This window comes from Gopherus flavomarginatus, chromosome 4, assembly GCF_025201925.1.
Source record: "Gopherus flavomarginatus isolate rGopFla2 chromosome 4, rGopFla2.mat.asm, whole genome shotgun sequence".
Taxonomy (NCBI): Eukaryota; Metazoa; Chordata; order Testudines; family Testudinidae; genus Gopherus; species Gopherus flavomarginatus.
In genome coordinates, this window is record NC_066620.1 from 199804954 (window position 1) to 199824951 (window position 19998).

The 19998-nt window shown below is 41.3% G+C and overlaps 1 protein-coding gene across 2 annotated transcripts in view; it reads left to right on the forward strand.

Moving 5' to 3' along the window:
• Positions 1-19998, forward strand: part of KLHL29 (kelch like family member 29) — a 475551-nt gene that overhangs the window by 331551 nt on the left and 124002 nt on the right. The gene's annotated exons all lie outside the window — the stretch shown is intronic.

Genomic DNA, 19998 nt, shown 5'->3' on the forward strand with positions numbered 1-19998 from the left:
CTGCGTGGACGTCTTCAGAGAACTATCCACGATTACTCCAAGATCTTTTTCCTGATTAGTTGTAGCTACATTAGCCTCCATCATATTGTATGTATAGTTGGGGTTATTTTTTCCAATGTGCATTACTTTACATTTATCCACATTAAATTTCATTTGCCATTTTGTTGCCCAATCACTTAGTTTTGTGAGATCTCTTTGAAGTTCTTCACAGTTTGCTTTGGTCTTAACTATCTTGAGCAGTTTAGTATCATCTGCAAACTTTGCCATCTCACCGTTTACCCCTTTCTCCAGATCATTTATGAATAAGTTGAATAGGATTGGTCCTAGGACTGACCTTTGGGGAACACCACTAGTTACCTCTCGCCATTCTGAGAATTTACCATTTATTCCTACCCTTTGTTCCCTGTCTTTTAACCAATTCTTAATCCATGAAAGGATCTTCCCCTTTATCCCATGACAACTTAATTTATATAAGAGCCTTTGGGGAGGGACCTTGTCAAAGGCTTTCTGGAAATCTAAGTACACTATGTCCACTGGATCCCCCTAGTCCACATGTTTGTTGACCCCTTCAAAGAACTCTAATTAGTAAGACATGACTTCCCTTTAAAGAAACCATGTTGACTTTTGCCCAACAATTTATGTTCTTCTAGGTGTATGACAATTTTATTCGTCATGATTGTTTCAACTAATTTGCTCAGTACTGACTTTAGACTTTTTGGTCTGTAATTGCCAGGATCACCTCTAGAAGCCTTTTTAAATATGGGTGTTACGTTAGCTATCTTCCAGTCATTGGGTACAGAAACTGATTTAAAGGACAGGTTACAAACCGCAATTTCACATTTGATTTCTTTCAGAACTCTTCGGTGAATGCCATCTGATCCCAGTGACTTGTTACTGTTAAGTTTATCAATTATTTCCAAAACCTCCTCTAGTGACACTTCAGTCTGTGACCATTCCTCCGATTTGTCACCTACAAAGGACAGCTCAGGTTTGGGAATCTCCCTAACATCTTCAGCTGTGAAGACTGAAGCAAAGGATTTATTTAGTTTCTCTGCAATGACTTTATCATCTTTAAGTGCTCCTTTTGTATCTCGATCATCCAGGGGCCCCACTGGGTGTTTAGCAGGCTTCCTGCTTCTGATGTACTTAAAAAACATTTTCCTTTTGCATTTTTGGCTAGCTGTTCTTCAAACTCCTTTTTGGCTTTTCTTATTACATTTTTCACTTAATTTGGCAGTGTTTATGCTCCTTTCTATTTACCTCACTAGGATTTGACATCCACTTTCTAAAAGATGCCTTTTTATCTCTCACTGCTTCTTTTACATGATTGTTAAGCCATGGTGGCTCTTTTTAGTTCTTTTTTTGTGTTTTTTAATTTGGGGTGTACATTTAAGTTGGATCTCTATTATGGTGTCTCTGAAAAGTGTTCATGCAGCTTACATAAGAACATAAGAACGGCCATACCGGGTCAAACCAAAGGTCCATCTAGCCCAGTATCTGTCTACCGACAGTGGCCAATGCCAGGTGCCCCAGAGGGAGTGAAGCTAACAGGCAATGATCAAGTGATCTCTCTCCTGCCATCCATCTCCATCCTCAGATGAACAGTGGCTAGGGACACCATTCTTTACCCTTCCTGGCTAATAGCCATTTATGGACTTAGCCACCATGAATTTTTCCAGTTCCCTTTTAAACATTATTATAGTCCCAGCCTTCACAACCTCCTGAGGTAAGGAGTTCCACAAGTTGACTGTGTGCTGTGTGAAGAAGAGCTTCCTTTTATTTGTTTTAACCCTGCTACCTATTAATTTCATTGGGGATTTCACTCTAGTCACAGTACCTTTTAATTTCTGTTTAACTAACCCCCTCATTTTTGCGTAGTTCCCTTTTCTGAAATTAAATGCCACAGTGGTGGGCTGTCAAGGTGTTCTTCCCACCACAAGAATGTTAAATGTTGTTATATTATGGTCACTATTTCCAAGGGGTCTTGTTATAATTACCTCTTGGACCAGATCCCGCGCTCCACTGAGGTCTAAATCGAGAATTGCCTCTCCCCTTGTGGGTTCCTGTACCAGCTGCTCCATGAAGCAGTCATTTAAAGTATCAAGAAATTTTTTCTCTGCGTTTCGTCCTGAGGTGACATGTACCCAGTCAATATGGGGATAATTGAAATCCCGCACTATTACTGAGTTCTTTATTTTGATAGCCTCTCTAATCTTCCTTAGCATCTCATTGTAGCCATATGCCATATGCTACAGCTACCAGTCTTCTTGAGGAGATAGGGGAAGGCACCTTGTTGTTAGTTCTTGTATTACCAGAGCACCTAGGAGCCCTAGTCATGGACCTAGACCCATTGTGCTTGGCACTGTACAAACACAGAACGAAAATAGAGTCCCCATCTCAAGGGTGTTACCATCTAAGCATAACGCAAGAGACAATTGATAGATGCAGACAAACAGAGATCATAAGGAAACAATGAGACATTATAGGTCATCGTGGTAGGCAAGCATCACAGCAAAGGAGGGATTTGGAGATGTATAATGAGGTAGGGTTTTGAGATCTTTATGGAAAGCACCGCCCAAGCATGTGGGGCAGCCTGGGAGAAAGCACAAAGGTGTTTGCTTGAAAATATAACAAGTGGGCAGTGGAAGCTCCCATCATGGGCTGCAAGCATCGACAGCTCAGTAGTGAGTGAGAGATCACAGATCGGGTGAGGATTGACCATGGAGGGCCTTCAAAGTGAACACAGCAATAGAGAAGGCGGAGCTAGTGGAGGGATTCAAAGAGATGGGCGACATGTTCGAAGTGATGAACTCGGTAAGCAATCTCAGCAGTAGCATTGTGAATGGATATGAGCAGGGCAAGGTTGCATTTGTCAAGGCCAGAAAGAAGGATGCTGCAATAACTGAGATATGAGATGATGAGAGCCTGGATGAGAATTTTAGCTGTGTGACTGAATAGGAAAGACCATAGCTTAATGATGTTATACAGACAGAATCAGCAAGATTTAGACATAGCCTGGAGATGAGGACCTAGAGAAAGGTCAGAGTCAAAGATGATGGCCAAGTTACGGGCCTGAGTGACAGGCAGAATGGATTGTTATCCACAGTGATGAAAGGAAGTTGTGGGAGGCATTGTGAGGGAAGATGACAAGGGAGTTGCTGGTGCTGAGGGCGGGTGTGCGGTTGTAGGGACCTAACAAAGAAAGGGAGAGATGAAGCTGAGATAGGTTTTGTATTCTAGTGAGTTTTGGATGTTCTTGAGATTTGTCTGTCACTTGTCTCATGCTTCAAGCTTACACATTACAACAGTACTTCATTGTGGTCATTTAAATATGTATTTTCAGGGCCAGTTGGGTTACTGTGCATTAGTTTTTCACATTGTTTCCAGCAAGTAGCTGAATGTAGCATGCTGTAGAATATAGCAGCTTTTGTGAATTTTTTGCTATGATTATAGAATAGTTCATCCATAACAAAACCAGATCTTGGTCACCAGGAGATTGCAGCAGCAAAAGGGGCATTCAATCATTTGGTTAGAATAGGAATAGAGAGGAAAGCACATTTCTGTTGCTGTGGTCTGACTACAGAGAAGAAGCAACCAGAAATGAGCCACCAGGATAGGATTCCATCCATCTGCTCCCTCCTTTCCCGTTTTCTAATTTTTGTACCACTTTAATTATGATAAATAGAGGTGCTTGACGGAAGCTCTTTGTTCTGATAGATATATTAGGCCCCTCGATTTGGAATGCAAGCTTTAATTTCTGCATTCCTCCTGCTGTGAACAGCAGAGGAGCACTACAGAAGCAGAAATAGGTTATAATCTCTGGAGGTCCTTTTCCCTCACACTCTCACTTGGAAGGACAAGCACGTTTTCTCCCCAACTCTGTCAGATAGGATCCTCTGAAGTGGAACCTTAAAACCTGTTTCACGTGTTAGTATGCAATGTCTGATGCTTTCATGTTTCTCAAAGGCTTCTAAAGCTGTTGAAGCTTCCTGACAACTTAGCTATCTTTGGGGTCAGAGGGCTCAGCATCCCTTGGGCCTGCCACATCTGCTGGTTCATTTGGCAAGGGGAACACTGGTTTAGAGCACTGGGTCCCACTTCCCAAGATAAGTGGGAGAATATATTAATTGCAAGGTATATGTTGGCATCTGTATGCTCTGGAAACAATTGGAGAAAAGTTTCTTAATTTCCAGGGGAAGCAGAGCCTGTGATTCTGTGAAGCAAACTAAGGCGTTGTTTACACTTTTGTCATTCAGAGGTGTTAAAAACACACAACACACACACACACACACACACACACACACACACACGTGAAAGACAAAAGTTTTGTCGATGACAACCACTACTGTGAACAGCCCATTGCCAGCAGGAGCGCTCACCTGACGACGACGCTAACACCACTCGTTGCAGGGTTGGAAGTTTTTTGTTGAGAGAGGTCTCTCCTGTCAACAAACAGCGGCTACAATGCACACCTTTTAGCGGCACAGATGTAGCAGCACAGCCCTGTTGCTAAAAGCTGTGTAGTGTAGACATAGCCTAACAAACTGTCTCTTCAGAGTTTGGATGTCTTTGAACTGTGAAAGTCTCATGATCTGAAAATAATTTAATGCTTTTTGTTAGCCCTTATTGCTGATCTTAATGTGTTACTTGTAAGGTATTCTGAGAGTGACATCTATAAATTGTTTTCTAGATTCTTCTGGATGTGATTATATACATCTGTTAGGAAAGTGGTCAGTTGAGCCTTTAAATATACTAAAAAAAGCATGCATAATAATAATGCTGCATTTCTCTGGCAAATTTTATTAATAATCTCAATGCTTTACATCTGTTCCCCTAGCTTACAAAAGAGAAAACTGAAGCTAAGTGACTTGCCCAGTGTTACACAATGAGACAGTAGCGATAATGGACATACAGACTAGGAGTCCTGGTTTTCCTACTTTAATCACACCCTCCATGGATCAAGGGATACATGCAAGTCTTTCCTGCTAGCACACAGTGCAGTATAAAGAGCAGCAAATTAATGCCTGAGGATGTGTACTTAAGAGAAGTTAAGCTTCACCAGTTTAAGCAATCAGATCAATCTGCCTTCCTCATAAGTTAGTGCAATGAGTGGGAATCATAATGTACCATGAAATAGGAAGCTTTGCTGTGAAGGCAAAAATATTCTGGTGCTTAGATAAACTCTAGACAATGGCTTTTGGTTCCTGAACATGCACTATCAACTTCAAATAGTTTAATAGAATAAGAAATGACTTTTGCATCTGGACCGCTTCTAAATGAGGGTGTCAGGCATAAACGAATGCATTTGGACCACTAAAAGCAAATGGAAAAAATAGGGAGTAGATGCAAAGAGGCATTTCAGTTGTTCAAAGCAACTTATTTGCACTTGTTCTTGGAAATCACCGAGTAATACATGAGGTGTATCGGCATATCTGTGAATAAACTTCCTTGATATTTTTAGGCACTAGAAATTCTATTATTAGGCAAATATAGTTTAAAGTCATTATTCAAGTTACAAGAGGCAACTATATGTCTTAGGAAGTTGAAGATGCCACACTGTCAGGGCTGATGTTTCTCCAGATTTCATGACAACATAGTCTTGTTGTTAGGTCTTTGTAGTAATTGAAACAGGTCTTCTAATGGATGGAATAATACTGTAGTGGCTTTTACTACTTTATACTAAGCCTATCTTATAGGAGTCACACCTTAACAGTGAAAGTGCAGTATCTTATTTCCAGGAAAGTTGCAGGGTTACTGAAGAGTCCAAATGACATAATAATTAGGGATGAGCCATAATGAGAAATGTAGCAAATTACTTAGATTTTTTCCCCCCTAAAGTGTCAACTCGTAAGATTCCATGTAATAATAAAAGGGGGAGGTGAAAACCTTACTACTGTGAATATTGATTCCTAGATAGGACACTGCTTATCCTGGAGATGACCCAGATCCTCAGTTCCCTGCGGGTTTTGAATAGTAGCAGACAGAATGTGGGTTACATAACTGATCTGATACAGGTTAGTGTTTTTGCTGACATTTTTATTTATTTTGTTCTTTTAACTTGCTCCTCGGATTAACTGTCTTTCATTTATTCAAGAGAAGCCAGAAATTATTCAGTGGGATTGGCATTGACAGTATAGTATAACTGACTGTTTCACAAAATGTTCTTCCTAAACATCAATTTAACATAGATTCAGATTAAAAGGTTATTTCCAGCAAAGACCATTTTTACTTAGCAAGCGGGTTAGATTTCTCAGCAGGTTAAGTGAATTGGTTGTGGCTCCTTCATGTAATATGCTGTTGGGGCTATATGTTGGTAGATACATATATGTGCCGGTAGATACATATATGTGCAAGGACTTCTCTGAAGCCCACGATGGCAGTATCTCCGTGTGCTATAGGGAAGGTATAGCCACTTGGAAAATTAAAACAAAAATCAGAAAAAACTTGCCAATTTGTCAAGTATTTATCTACAAGATGCACTTGTTGCCAACCACAAGAATACAAAAATCATGAGTTAACCCACCCTCTCCCCCAAATCATGAGATTGGCTTTAAAGTCATGATTTAAAAAAAATGGGGTTAGGTTCTTTTTATTTTCCTTCTGGTTTCTGAGCCTTCAAGATGCGCTCAGATCAAATTTTCAAGGTTTTTTGTGCAGCCACAAAGGCTTACTTAAAAAAAATACAGCTGAGATTCTCATGTAATCACAAGGGCCCAGGACCTGAGGCTTTAAGAAAATTATCAGTTATCATGAGAGTTTCAATTAAATCTCAAGACTTGGCAACACGCTGGTCAGAATTAAAAAACAAACCAAAAAAACCCTGTAATTTCAGTGTAAATTGGGAAATTCCAGCAAAATTTTTCATGGGTGTGTCCACCCTCATTTTTTTCTTTCATCAGCTATAAGGCAATTAGACCTGTTTCTTATTGATGACAAGTTTTATTGCCTTCTCTGAAGATTGTTCCTGTCTCTGTACTCTCCAGGAGCACAAGCAGAATAGAATAAAAGTCCATTCATGCTCAGAAGTTTCCAGTCTTTTTTTCGTTTCTGTTACTGTGGGTTCATACATAGAGACTAGATGATCTGCAATGTATGTTTTTTCTCTTTTGCAGCCATCTGGCCTGCTAATTCAGTTGCATACCAAGTGCAGAGGAGAAAATTCAATATATAGTAGAGACAACAGCAAAAAATTCTGTCTAGTGAGAGCTTTTTGTTGTAAAACCTTCACCAAAGTGACTTGAATGTTCTCACTCAGACGTGCTCTTTTTCCATTTTTCTTACAGTTGAGTGGTAAGGGAGTAAAACTTTTAATGTGGTAAGAATCATACAGTATCCTGTCTACAAAGTGGATGGTGGGGTTAGGAGTGTGTGTAATTACTACTACTGACAGTAGTGTTATGCACATTTATTAAAATAATAAAAGGTAGATTTAAATAACAGATATTGATTTTTAAACATAGAAGAAGAATTCTCAAAATGTCAGAGTCATACAAGTTATAGAAAATAATTTGGTCCAGCCTGAGGAAAGATGCCCGAAAATGAACCCCTATACTTGTAATAGACATCTAGATAGAAAATAAGTAAACTACTACACCTCCTCTAATAACTACTACACTTCTCCATGTCTGATGCCAGTGACAAAATATGGGAAAGGGATTTGTTAAGTAATTAGAGTGTATTTCTGCAAATGTTGAAAATAATAACAATAATTTTTAATAAATGCTCTTGGGCCAGAAGGTTAGATGGTTAGATAGTGTGCCTTCTTGTGCATTGTGAAAACCCAGCATGCATACTTGGTTCACTTACCAAGAGGATAATGGTCCAACATATTCTTCTAAATTGTATAAACAATTTCAAATAGTAAAGAGAAATTCAAGAAACTAATCAGGATGAAGCAGCCTACTCTGAGCCATGACCTTAAGCACCTTGAGCAAATATGGGATTTATTTTGGTCAGATGCAATAGCTACAGTGACTTATATATGTCAAGCACATCCTGTTGCACCAAGTGGTCATACAACACTCAGCTCTAAAGTTATTTCAGACAGTTGCAGTTTTGTTAACTTAATTTAATGCTGCATTTGGAATGAATCAGCAAATATTTTTATTTAAAAAAAATTAGGCTTGACATTAGTTCACTCATTTTATTATCAAAGAAAAAATATCTGTGTCAATCTCTTAAAAGGTTAAGGGACAGAGGTTATGGCAGCGGTGGAGCAAAACCATTATGAATTCAGGTTGCAAATTAATATGCAAGGCTGCCTAAGAAGTGTTATTGCATTAACCAGAAGGCGGAGGAAAGCCAGAATTGTCCAAAGAGGAGAAAAACTTACCCCATTTGTAAATTGCAAGGTCTCACAACTTAGCTGACACATTATAAACAACATGAAAGCTTGGGGGGAGAGGGGAGGAGATGTCCTTTGCTACGATACTTCACTAGTGGTTACTGGTTGGTAAAGCTACCTTGGTTTCAATAGCTGCCTTGATTTAAAAGGCTACCTTCATTTTCTATGAATAAATTATTTTTTTGTCATTGTTTTTGTCAGCATTGTTAACTACAGAATATATTCAGGCTGGTCATTTTAAGTGTCCCTCTTATCAGTATTGTGCTTGGAATTCATTATCCTCTTATCTCCCTGCCATTTCTCTCAGTAGAGAGGTAAATGGATTGATTACTTTCCCTGCTAAATTGGTCAGGATGTACAGCAAATTCTCTTCAGCTTTACAGCTCATTCATCATGGATATCCCCTTTTCCTGTCCCCTAACTTAAATGTGTAATTCTCTTCAGAGTCAGTGGAAACTATGAGCAGAGATGAGAATCCAACAAAAGTACCTGTTATCACACATTTACTGCAAAAACCTGCCATTGCAAAACCATGGCTCTTCTTTTCTTCCTGATTATGCTGCTCAAAAGGAACTGTGTGTCTCTGAGCCTCTATTTCAGCAACACATATGCATTTTCTAAAATATTGACTGACCACCATTACTCTCTCTGTGAATTATGAATGTGTTTTATAGTTAATTCTTTTGTGGTATTTGAAGGTGATGACACTACTCTATTCAAAAATTAAGGGTGATGTTGGATGTGAGGTAGCTAAATCATCTGTATACAATATAGTATATAAAACAATTCTGTATTTAGCACATACCCTAGCTGTGAGCCAAAAGGCTGTGGTCTGAGTTGAGGAGCAGGAGTCAGAAACTGTCAAAAACTGAAAAGTTTAGCACCAGGGTATACTGGGGTAGAGACTGTTCCCTGGAGCAGTTGTCATCCCCCCTCTGTTTGATCAGGTGACTGCAATTCCCTTTGGAGACTTGCCATCCTTAGCAAAAATTTCCAGGCATCAGCAACTTGCCTTTAGACACCCTGGTGAGGGATCAAAGAAGCAGCAGTTCTGTGGGGCAAATTAAAAGTAAAATGATCCAAGGAGACACACACACACACATGCACACACACCTCTGTCTTGCTAGGAAATTCCTCATCAGTGCCTCCCCTATGTGAGTAAGACAAAAGGACAAAAGCCAAGCAGGGTCCAGCCCTCACTGCCCTGAATCCCAGATCCTCCCTTTTTCCCTGTGCCCAAAACCCTGTTCATTTTAAACTCAGAGTTGCAGATATCTCCTAATCTCTTTCAGACTTTGACCGAGGATGCTTTAGCTTGACTTTATCGAAAGCTCTGGACTGGAAAGAAGAAGGCAAAGGTTGTGAAAAGATAACCTTGCCCACTGACAGAGTCCCAGAGTTTGGGCTCCAGCCTGATCCTGAATGTCTGTACCACAATTAAACAGTCCCATAGCCATGTCCCACAAGCTCGAGTCAGCAGACACAGGTCACCCCAGGGTGTTTAATTGCAGTGTAGACATACACTGGATCCCAGATTCTTTCTCTGTGCATAACTTGTCTCAACTAGAGTCCTTTCCTGTGCAGACAAATGGCCACCTGCCATATTGGGTAAATGAGTATCGGCCGTAGTGTGAGACGTACTCAGTATCCCACCTCCTTTAGACTGAGGTTATAGAGGAGATTCCCACCCCTTGAGAGAATGGGCGGGAACAGAGCACTTCTGGATTTGAAGTGCCTGAGTAAGTTTATGTGAAAGCTGAAGTTCAAGGAGAAGCTGTATTGCAAGGGAAATTCTCGTAAGCCAAGTCTTCAAGAAGACACATCGCCATATTCCTAACTTCTCATTCCACAGTAGGCTCACTCAGTTTGCTTATGGTTCATACTGGTTCAGATAATGATCCTTACCATCCACCTTATCACAGCTCCATAGAATCATAGGGCTGTGAGGGACTTCAAGAGATCATCTAGTCCAGTCTCCTGCACTCAAGGCAGGACTAAGTATTATCTAGACCATCCCTGACAGGTGTTTGTCCAATCTGCTCTTAAAAATCTCCAGTGATGGAGATTACACAACCTCCCAATTTTTTCTATCTTCCCTTATAAGGTCATATTTTAATCATTTTTGTTGCTCCTTTCTAATTTATCCACATCTTTCCTGAAATGTGGCGCCCAGAACTGGACACAATACTCCAGCTGAGGCCTAATCAGCGCAGAGTAGAGCGGAAGAATTAGTTCTTGTGTCTTGCTTACAACACTGCTGCTAATACATCCCAGAATTATGTTTTTCTTTGTTTTTGTTTTTGTTTTGCAACAGTGTTACACTGTTGACTCGTATTTAGCTTGTGATCCACTGTGACTCCCAGATCCCTTCCTGCAGTACTCCTTACTAGGCAGTCATTTGTCATTTTGTATGTGTGCAACTGATTGTTCCTTCCTGAGTGGGGTAGTTTGCATTTGTCCTTATTGCATTTCATCCTATTTACTTCAGACCATTTCTCCAGTTACTCTAGATCATTCTGAATTTTAATCCTATTCTCCAAAGCATTTATAATCCCTCCCAGCTTGGTATCGTCCATAAACTTTATAAGTGTACTCTGTATGCCATTATGTAAATCATTGATGAATCTATCGAACAGAACTGGACCCAGAACCGAGCCCTGCACAACTCCACTTGGTATGCCTTTCCAGGTTGACTGTGAACCACTGATAACTATTCTCTGGGAATTGTTTTCCACCTAGTTATGCACACATCTTAGGTTGCATTTCCATCTAGGTTGTATTTCCCTAGTTTATTTAGGAGAAGATCATGTGTGACAGTATGAAAACCCTTACTAAAGTCAAGATATACCAAATAAAATTAAAATAAATAATTTGAGATATACTTATCTCATAGAACTGGAAAGGACCCCAAAAGGTGATTGAGTGCAGCCCCAAGTACTGATTTTGCCCCAGATGCCTAAGTGGCCTTCTCAAGGATTAGAACTCACAACGCTGTTTTTAGTAGGCTAATGCTCAAACCAATGAGCTATCCCTCCTCACCACTTCTCCTTTGTCCCATCCACAAGACTTGTTACCCCATTAAAAAAAGTTATGATGTTGTTTGACATGATTTGTTCTTGACAAATCCATGCTGACTGTTACTTATCACCTTATTATCTTCTAAGTGTCTGCAAATTGATTGCTTAATTATTTGCTTCATTATCTTTCCGGCTACTGAAGTTAAGCTGACTGGTCTGTAATTCCCCAGGTTGTCTTTATTCCCCTTTTTATAGATTGATACTATATTTGCCCTTTTCCACTCCTCTGGAATCTCACCTATCTTCCATGACTTTTCACAGATTAATCACTAGTGGCTCTGATATCTCCTCAGTCAACTCCTTGAGTATTCTAGGAAGTATTTCATCATGCTTTGGTGACTTGAAGACATTTAACTTGTCTAAGTATCAGGGGGTAGACATGTTAGTCTGTATCCACAAAAACAACAAGGAGTCTAGTGGCACCTTAAAGACTAACAGATTTATTTGGGCATAAGCTTTCATGGGTAAAAGTGTTTTTTCCCCCAAGAAAGCTTATGCCCAAATAAATCTGTTAGTCTTTAAGGTACCACCGGACACCTTGTTGTTAACTTGTCTAAGTCATTTTAAACTTGTTCTTTCCCTATCTTAGCCTCTGATCCTACTTCATTATTTTAATTGGCATTCATTAATTTAGATGTCCAATCGGTACTGACTTTTTGGTGAAAACTGAAACAAAAAAATAATTCAACACTTCTGCCATTCTACATTTTCTGTTATTGTTGCTCCTCCTACTCATAGAGTAATGGGCCTATCCTGTCCTTGGTCTTCCTCTTGCTGCTAATGTATTTGTAGAATATTTTCTTGTTACCGTTTATATTTCTAGTTAGTTTGATCTCATTTTGTGCCTTGGCCTTTCTAATTTTATCCCTACAGACTTGTGTTATTTGTTTATATTCATCCTTTGTCATTTGACTTAGTTTCCACTTTTTATAGGACTCTTTTTTTATTTTTAGACCATTGAAGATCTCCTGGTTAAGCCAGGGTGGTCTCTTGCCATGCTTCCTATCTTTCCTATGCAGTGAGATTGTTTGCTCTTGTCAGGGTCGGCTCCAGGCATCAGCGCAGCAAGCAGGTGCTTGGGGCGGCCAACAGAAAGGGGCGGCACGTCCAGCTCTTCGGCAGCAGTTAAGTGGCGAGTCCCTCAGTCCCTCTTGGACTGGAAGGAAGGACCAGCCGCCGAATTGGCGCCAAAGCATGAAGTGACGGTGATAGAAGTGCCGATCACGGCCTTTTTATTTTTCCCCCACCTCTTGGGGCCGCTAAAATGCTGGAGCCGGCCCTCACTCTTGTGCCCTTAATGTCTCTTTGAAAAACTGCCAGCTCTCTTGAACTATTTTTCCCCTTAGACTTGCTTCCCATGGGATCCTACCTACCAAGTCCCTGAGTTTGCTAAAGTCTGCCTTCTTGAAATCCATTATATTTATTGTGCTGTTTTCTCTCCTACCATTCCTTGGAATCATGAACTCTATCATTTCATGATCACTTTCACCCAAGTTGTCTTCCTCTTTCAAATTCTCAACCAGTTCCTCCCTAATTGTCAAAATGAAATCTAGAACAGTCTCTACATATTGATGTAGATCCTGGTGATTCTACTAGAACTCTCAGACAGAAAGTGGTTAATATTGACACCTTTTTAAATAGCCTGACTCAGCCACCATCCATTAATGTGGCCCTAGTGAACACCTGGCATGCAGTAGAGGACTTTATGATAAATAAAGAGAAGAACCAGCTCACAGCTGTTCAAACAATTATTCATACTGAGGTGCAGAAAGAGACAATTCATCACAAGACATTTTAGCTCCCAGGAGCAAAAATGGAAGTCAGTGAAAGTCATACAGATGATTCAGTCTTCTTCTCAATCCACCATACAGTCCCTCCTGAGTCTCTTGATGATGATAATGATGATGTCTTGCATACGAACCACCATGGATCAAACTCCATAAGAGATGGAAATTCTGACCTTACTGTCATGGGCAACCAAGTTCAAAATCCTGTTAGAATTACCCAGGGCAGATTACTGGTGGATAAAAAGAGAGAAACTTCCATTCCTCAGAAGCGGACAGATCCTAACCATATATGGTGACCTGGATGGATAGGAAGAATACTTGAACATGGTAATAGTCCAACACATGGAATCCTTCCATTCTCAAGAGAGACTTTACAGCTGTACCAAACAGTTCACCCACCATGATGTACCTGAAAAAGTAAGTGGGAAAGGTGAATCCAGGTTGCTCACTCTTGAGACCATATCCATATGTACATAGAATCTCTTTTTGCCTGTGTATTGCACAAATGAACAGTCAAAGCATGCAAAGAATAGACCAGGAATAATTGACCCTACTTCCAAAGATGTAGACAGTACACAGCTAGAACATTGACAAGCAAGGAACTGATCTCTTTCGTTGTAGGCACAGTAATATATCAACTGTTTTTGCCAGGTGACGAGATTAGGGACCGCTCTCCACAAAAGTGCTATTCCATTCTTGGCCAAAGTACCTTCTGTATGACTTCCTGTTATACATCCCAGCCATAAATACAAAATGCTGTTACCACTCAAGAAAGAGATCTGGGGGTTACTGTGGATAGCTCTATGTAAACATCTGCTCAAATACAGCAGCAGTCAAAAAAGCTAGCAGAATGCTAGAAACCATTAGGAAAGGGATAGATAATAAGACAGTAAATCTCATAATGACACTATATAAATCCATGGTACGCCCATACCTTGTATACCACATGCAGGTCTGGTTGCCCCATCTCAAAAAAGATACATTAGAATTGGAAAAAGTACAGAGAACAGCAACAAAAATTATTAGGGGTATGGAACAGCTTCCATATGAGGAAGGACTAAAAAGACTGGAACTGTTTGGCTTGGAAAAGAGACAACTAAGGAGGGGGTATGATAGAGATCTATAAAATCATAAATAGTGTGGAGACAGTGAATAGGGAAGTATTATTTACCGTTTCACATAACACAAGAAGCAGGGGTCAACCAATAAAATTAATAGACAGCAGGTTTAAAATAAACCAAAAGAAAAGTATTTCTTCACACAACACACAGTGAACCTGTGGAAGCCATCGCCAGGGGATGTTGTGAAGGCCAGAATTATAGCAGGGGTCAAAAAAGAATTAGACAAGTTCATGGAGAATAAGTCTATGACTGGCTATTAGCTAAGATGGTCAGGAATGCAACCCCATGCTGTGGGTGTCCCTAAGCCTCTGATTGTCAAATGCCACAACTGGACAACATGGGATGGATCACTCAGTGAGTGCCCCGTTCTTTCCCTCTGAAGCATCTGACCAGCCACTGTCGGAAGACTCTGGACTAGATGGACCACTGGTCTTCCTCAGTATGACTGTTTTTATATTCTCATGTGTGCTGTTCCTGTTTCTGCTCCAGACAATGCAGAAAGTTGATTTGGACAGCATTATATTTGCTGCAATACATTGCTTATATATTTTTATAAAGTGCCTGGCACAATGGGACCCAGATTCTTATTGCAGCATCTAGGTGTTACCATAATATAAATAATGAAAAGTGCAGAGACTGTGATTTCGGGCCTAGTCAGTCTAACAGTACTGCTCTTGTTCCTCCCATTTAGAAAGGGCCTGTTTACCTAGCGTCCCATCACACAACTCAACTCTGGCAAAGCTGATTGTCTAAAATGTAAAAGGAAACCATCTAAACAGGAGCAGGTAAATCTTTACTTTTTTGGCTGCTAGAGAAAAGTCCACCAACAAAGTGGTTTAAGTGGGCTAAAGTTTAAAAACTGGCAAACTAGTAGCAGCAATATATCAAGAGCAGAAAAATATATTGCATGCTAACATTACTTCAGGACTGCCTCACTCTGGATTTAAAGACACTTCATTTAAAGTATCAGCTGTACTCAGTGTACAGGAAGTATCTAGAGGGAAGAATATATCACTTCAGCCAGACATCAAAATCTCTCTAAGCAACCCCTTGGACGCTTCTCTGTCTCTCTGATGTCCTCTTGGATGCCTTGCCCGCATCTCTGTCTCTGACATATCCTGTCAGCTGTCTTATTATTGGCTTAAATGCCACATGGCCAAAACCAAAGTTCTGATCCTTCCTCCCATAGTTTTCCCATTTCCCTTCTGTCACACTCAACAATATCACCATCCTTCTCATTGCTCAGCACTAGGCATATTTATAGGCACATTTATCAATGACTGGTCAGATTTTAACCTCCAGAGCTAGAAGCATGCTGAAGGCCCGTCATAGGACCTGTGGAGTTTACTGCTTGAAGAAAGAAAATTTCTGGTAAGCACCAAAATTCCTACATGGAATTACTAGTAAAAGACTAGCGGGGACTGAAGTTGTCTTTATCTCCGGACTTTCATAATTTGTGTCAGAGCTATTAACATCCTTACCCCTTTATCATTTCCTGCATTTTTCACCATATGTTGTCACCCTTTGCTTCATGCTGCTACAGGATTTAAATGTAGAGTCGGAAAACAGGGTATTCGTTGTCTTCAGAAATGTCATTTGTCCTGCATCACGGTATTGAATTTCCTGGCACTTTTAGCTCAAATTCACAGTTCACAGTGTGGGTAATGCTCTATCTCAGTGACCCCGTCACACTGTGGCACAGCACTGTAATTCTTTCAGGTCGCATGTGCCCATGAGAAGAACAGTTAAAAGATTCAAATATTAAATTATCCCACAAAGAATGATGCGTATTTCAGCTAAACATTCTTTATTTAAAATTTGACAGCCCCAGACATGAAGTGTTGCCATACAGGTGCATAGAAGAGTGATGCAGTTTTCAGTTTATCATCACCCAATTTTCAGTTTATCGTCAGGCAAACCAAAAATATGTTTCACATTTGCCTGATTTGTGATTAGTCAATTTAAAACAAAAAACAAAACCCTCAAACCCAGATTAGCAACATCTCCTGGATGTTGAGAGCATATTGTCATTGTAAATCTCTCTGTGGAAGAACCCTCAGTGTCAGCTGTATGCTATGATGATTCATCTAACAGAGCAAGTTGCAACAATTTGCTAATTATGTCTCTACCTGTATGTCCGGACCAGATGCCATAGCCTAGACACTAGTCTCCTTTCACATCAAGCACAGCAAGATCTTTTAAAGCCCTGCTACCTCTTTCTGCTTCCTTGTCTATGTGAGACTTCTGCTTCCACATCTGGTGTGAAGTTTGCAGCAGACTAGAACAATAAAAGGTTGTTTTGTTGTCCTGATCAGAGAGTCACAATCTAGTACTCTGAACACTGGACTGAGATCCAGGAACTCCTGAATTTTGTTCCTGACTCTGACACTGATTATTTTTGTGGCTTTGCTCTCATGATTTCAAATGGAGAGCCTAAAGTTAAGTTACCTAAAAAGTAACCTGATTTTCAGAGGTACTAAGAATCCACAACTTCTATTCCTAATGGGGTATAGCAGGGGTGGGCAAACTATGGCCTGTGGGCCGGATCCGGCCCCTCAGGGCTTTGGATCTGGCCCGCAGGATTTGCCCCCCATGGCGCTGCGGGCCCTGCACCGCTCCCATTGGCTGGGAACAGGGAACCGCGGCCAATGGGAGCTTTGGGGGAGGTACCTTGAGACGCAGCAAGAGCAGCGCAGGCAGAGCCCCCAGCCTGCCTTCTCCCCCCCAGGGGCCGCAGCGGTTCCTGGAGCAGTGCGGGGCCAGGGACAGGGCAGGCATGCATGGAGCCTGCCCTGGCCCCAGTGCATGCCGCTGCCACCCCAGAGCCGCTTTAGGTAAGCGGTGCCGGGCTGGAGCCCAAACCTCTCCTGCACCCCACCCCCAACTCCCTGCCCTAAGCCCCCTGCCTGCACTTCACACACCCCACTATTGTGCCCTGAGCCCCCACCACATCCCACACCCCTTCTGCACCCCAACCCCATGCCCTGAGCCCCCTCCTGCAGTCCGTACCCCCCTGCACTCCTGCCCTGAGCTCCCTCCTGCACTCTGCACCCCTCCTGCACCCCAACCCCCTTCTCTGAGCCCCCTCATACACCCTGCACCCCTCCTCTGCCCTGAGTCCCTTTCTGCACATCGCACCCCCTCTCTCACCCCACACTCCCTCCCGCACCCCAACCCCCTGCCCCAGCCCTGCAAACAATTAATTTCCCCACCCAGATGTGGCCCTCGGCCCAAAAAGTTTGCCCAACCCTGGGCTATAGGGTATCAGACCACACACTTTTGTGCCAAAGTATGAATTTACTATAGATTATGATCCATAGACTGGTTTTACTTTAAGCCCACAAGTTTGACAATAATGGCCTCAATTTCTCTTTGCCTGTTTTCTAATGCATAATAACACTAATAATACTAATTCCTTAACTCACAGGTGTCTTGTAATAACACTAATTCCTTAACTCACAGGTGTCTTGTAAGTAAGGCTGTGTGAAATACTCAAAGAAATTTGAAAATTAGAGCATTTTAAGATTTTATGGGGGGTTGAAATTGGTCCAGGTTCATACAAAAAATATAGAATCTCCCATTATTAGCCTATTTTAATTCAAAAGAGTGCAATTTTCAAACAAGCTAAAATATTGAAAATTTTCTTTTGTTTTTCAACTTTTATATTAAACTCCACCTACAATTTTGCCATTTTGATTTTTTTTAGAGGAAATGCCACTTAAAGAAAGATACAGCTCAGAACAATTTTAAAAAAATTAATAAAAATATTTGCCACTTTCATAGAATCATAGGGTTGGAAGAGATCTCAGGAGGTCATCTAGTCCAATCCCCTGCTCAAAGCAGGACCAACACCAGCTAACTCATCCCAGCCAGGGCTTTGTCAAGCTGGGCCTTAAAAAACTCTAAGGATAGAGATTCCATCACCTCCCTAGGTAACCCAATCCAGTGTCTGACCACCCTCCTAGTGAAATAGTGTTTCCTGATATCAAACCTAGACCTCCCCCACTGCAACTTGAGACCACTGCTTCTCATTCTGTCATCTGCCACCACTGAGAACAGCCTAGGTCCATCCTCTTTGAAACCCCCCTTCAGGTAGTTGAAGGCTGCTATCAAATCCCTGCTCGCTCTTCTCTTCTGCAGACTAAATAACTCCAGTTCTCTTAGCCTCTCCTCATAAGTCATGTGCCCTAACCCTCTAATCATTTTTGTTGCCCTCTGCTGGACTCTCTCCAATTTGTCCACATCCCTTCTGTAGTGGGGGGACCAAAACTGGATGCAATATGTCAGGTGTAGCCTCACCAGTGCCAAATAGAGGGAAATAATCACTTTCCTCGATCTGCTGGCGATGCTCCTACTAATACAGCCCAATATGCCATTAGCCTTCTTGGCAACAAGGGCACACTACTGGCTCATATCCAGCATCTAGTCCAGTGTAATCCCCAGGTCCTTTTCTGCAGAAGTGCTGCTTAGCCAGTCGATCCCTAGCCTGTAGCAGTGCATAGGATTCTTCCTTTCTAAGTGCAGGACTCTGCACTTGTCCTTGTTGAACCTCATCAGATTTCTTTTGGCCCAATCCTCCAATTTGTCTAGGTCACTCTGGACCCTATCCCTACCCTCTAGCATATCTATCTCTCCCCCTACCTTGGTGTCATCTGCGAACTTGCTGAGGGTGCAATTTATCCCATCATCCAAATCATTTATAAAGATGTTGAACAAAATTGACCGTGGGACCGACCCCTGAGACACTCTGCTTGAGACTGGCTGCCAACTAGACATTGAGCCATTGATCATTACCCATTGAGCCCGATGATCTAGCCAGCTTTCTATCCACCTTATAGTCCATTCATCCAAACCATATTTTTTTAACTTGCTGGCAAGAATACTGTGGGAGACTGTATCAAAAGCTTTGCTAAAGCCAACATATATCACATCCACCGCTTTCCCCATATCCACAGAGCCAGTTTTCTCATCATAGAAGGCAGTCAGGTTGGTCAGGCATGACTTGCCCTTGGTGAATCCATGCTGACTGTTCCTGATCACCTTCCTCTCCTCCAAGTGCTTCAGAATGGATTTCTTGAGGACCTGCTCCATGATTTTGCCAGGGACTGAAGTGAGGCTCACCGGTCTGTAATTCCCTGGGTTCTCTTTCTTCCCTTTTTTTCGTGGGCACTAAATTTGCCTTTTTTCAGTAGTCCGGAACCTCCCCCGATTGCCACAAATTTTCAAAGATAATGACTAATGGCTCTGCAATCACATCAGCCAACTTCTTCAGCACCCGTGCATGCATTAGATCTGGACCCAAGGACTTGTGCACGTCCAGCTTTTCTAAATAGTCCTTAACCTGTTCTTTCACCACTGAGGGCTGCTCACTTCCTCCCCATACTGTGTTGCCCAGTGCAGCAGTCTGGGAGCTGACCTTGTTTGTGAAGACCGAGGCAAAAAAAGCATTGAGTAATTCAGCATTTCTTATAACACTAACTGAGAGAATAAATTAGTTCCTTGTTAAAGGACATTGAGGATGAAAAGCTCTACACATAAATGCTAAGTATTAACATTATTTAAAAAATAATTTGAAAAGCAATGTTCATGAACTAAAGCTTGATAATATATTTTACATTTAATTAATTTATTTTTTTTACTTGGACTCATACTACTGTAGTGGCATTTTA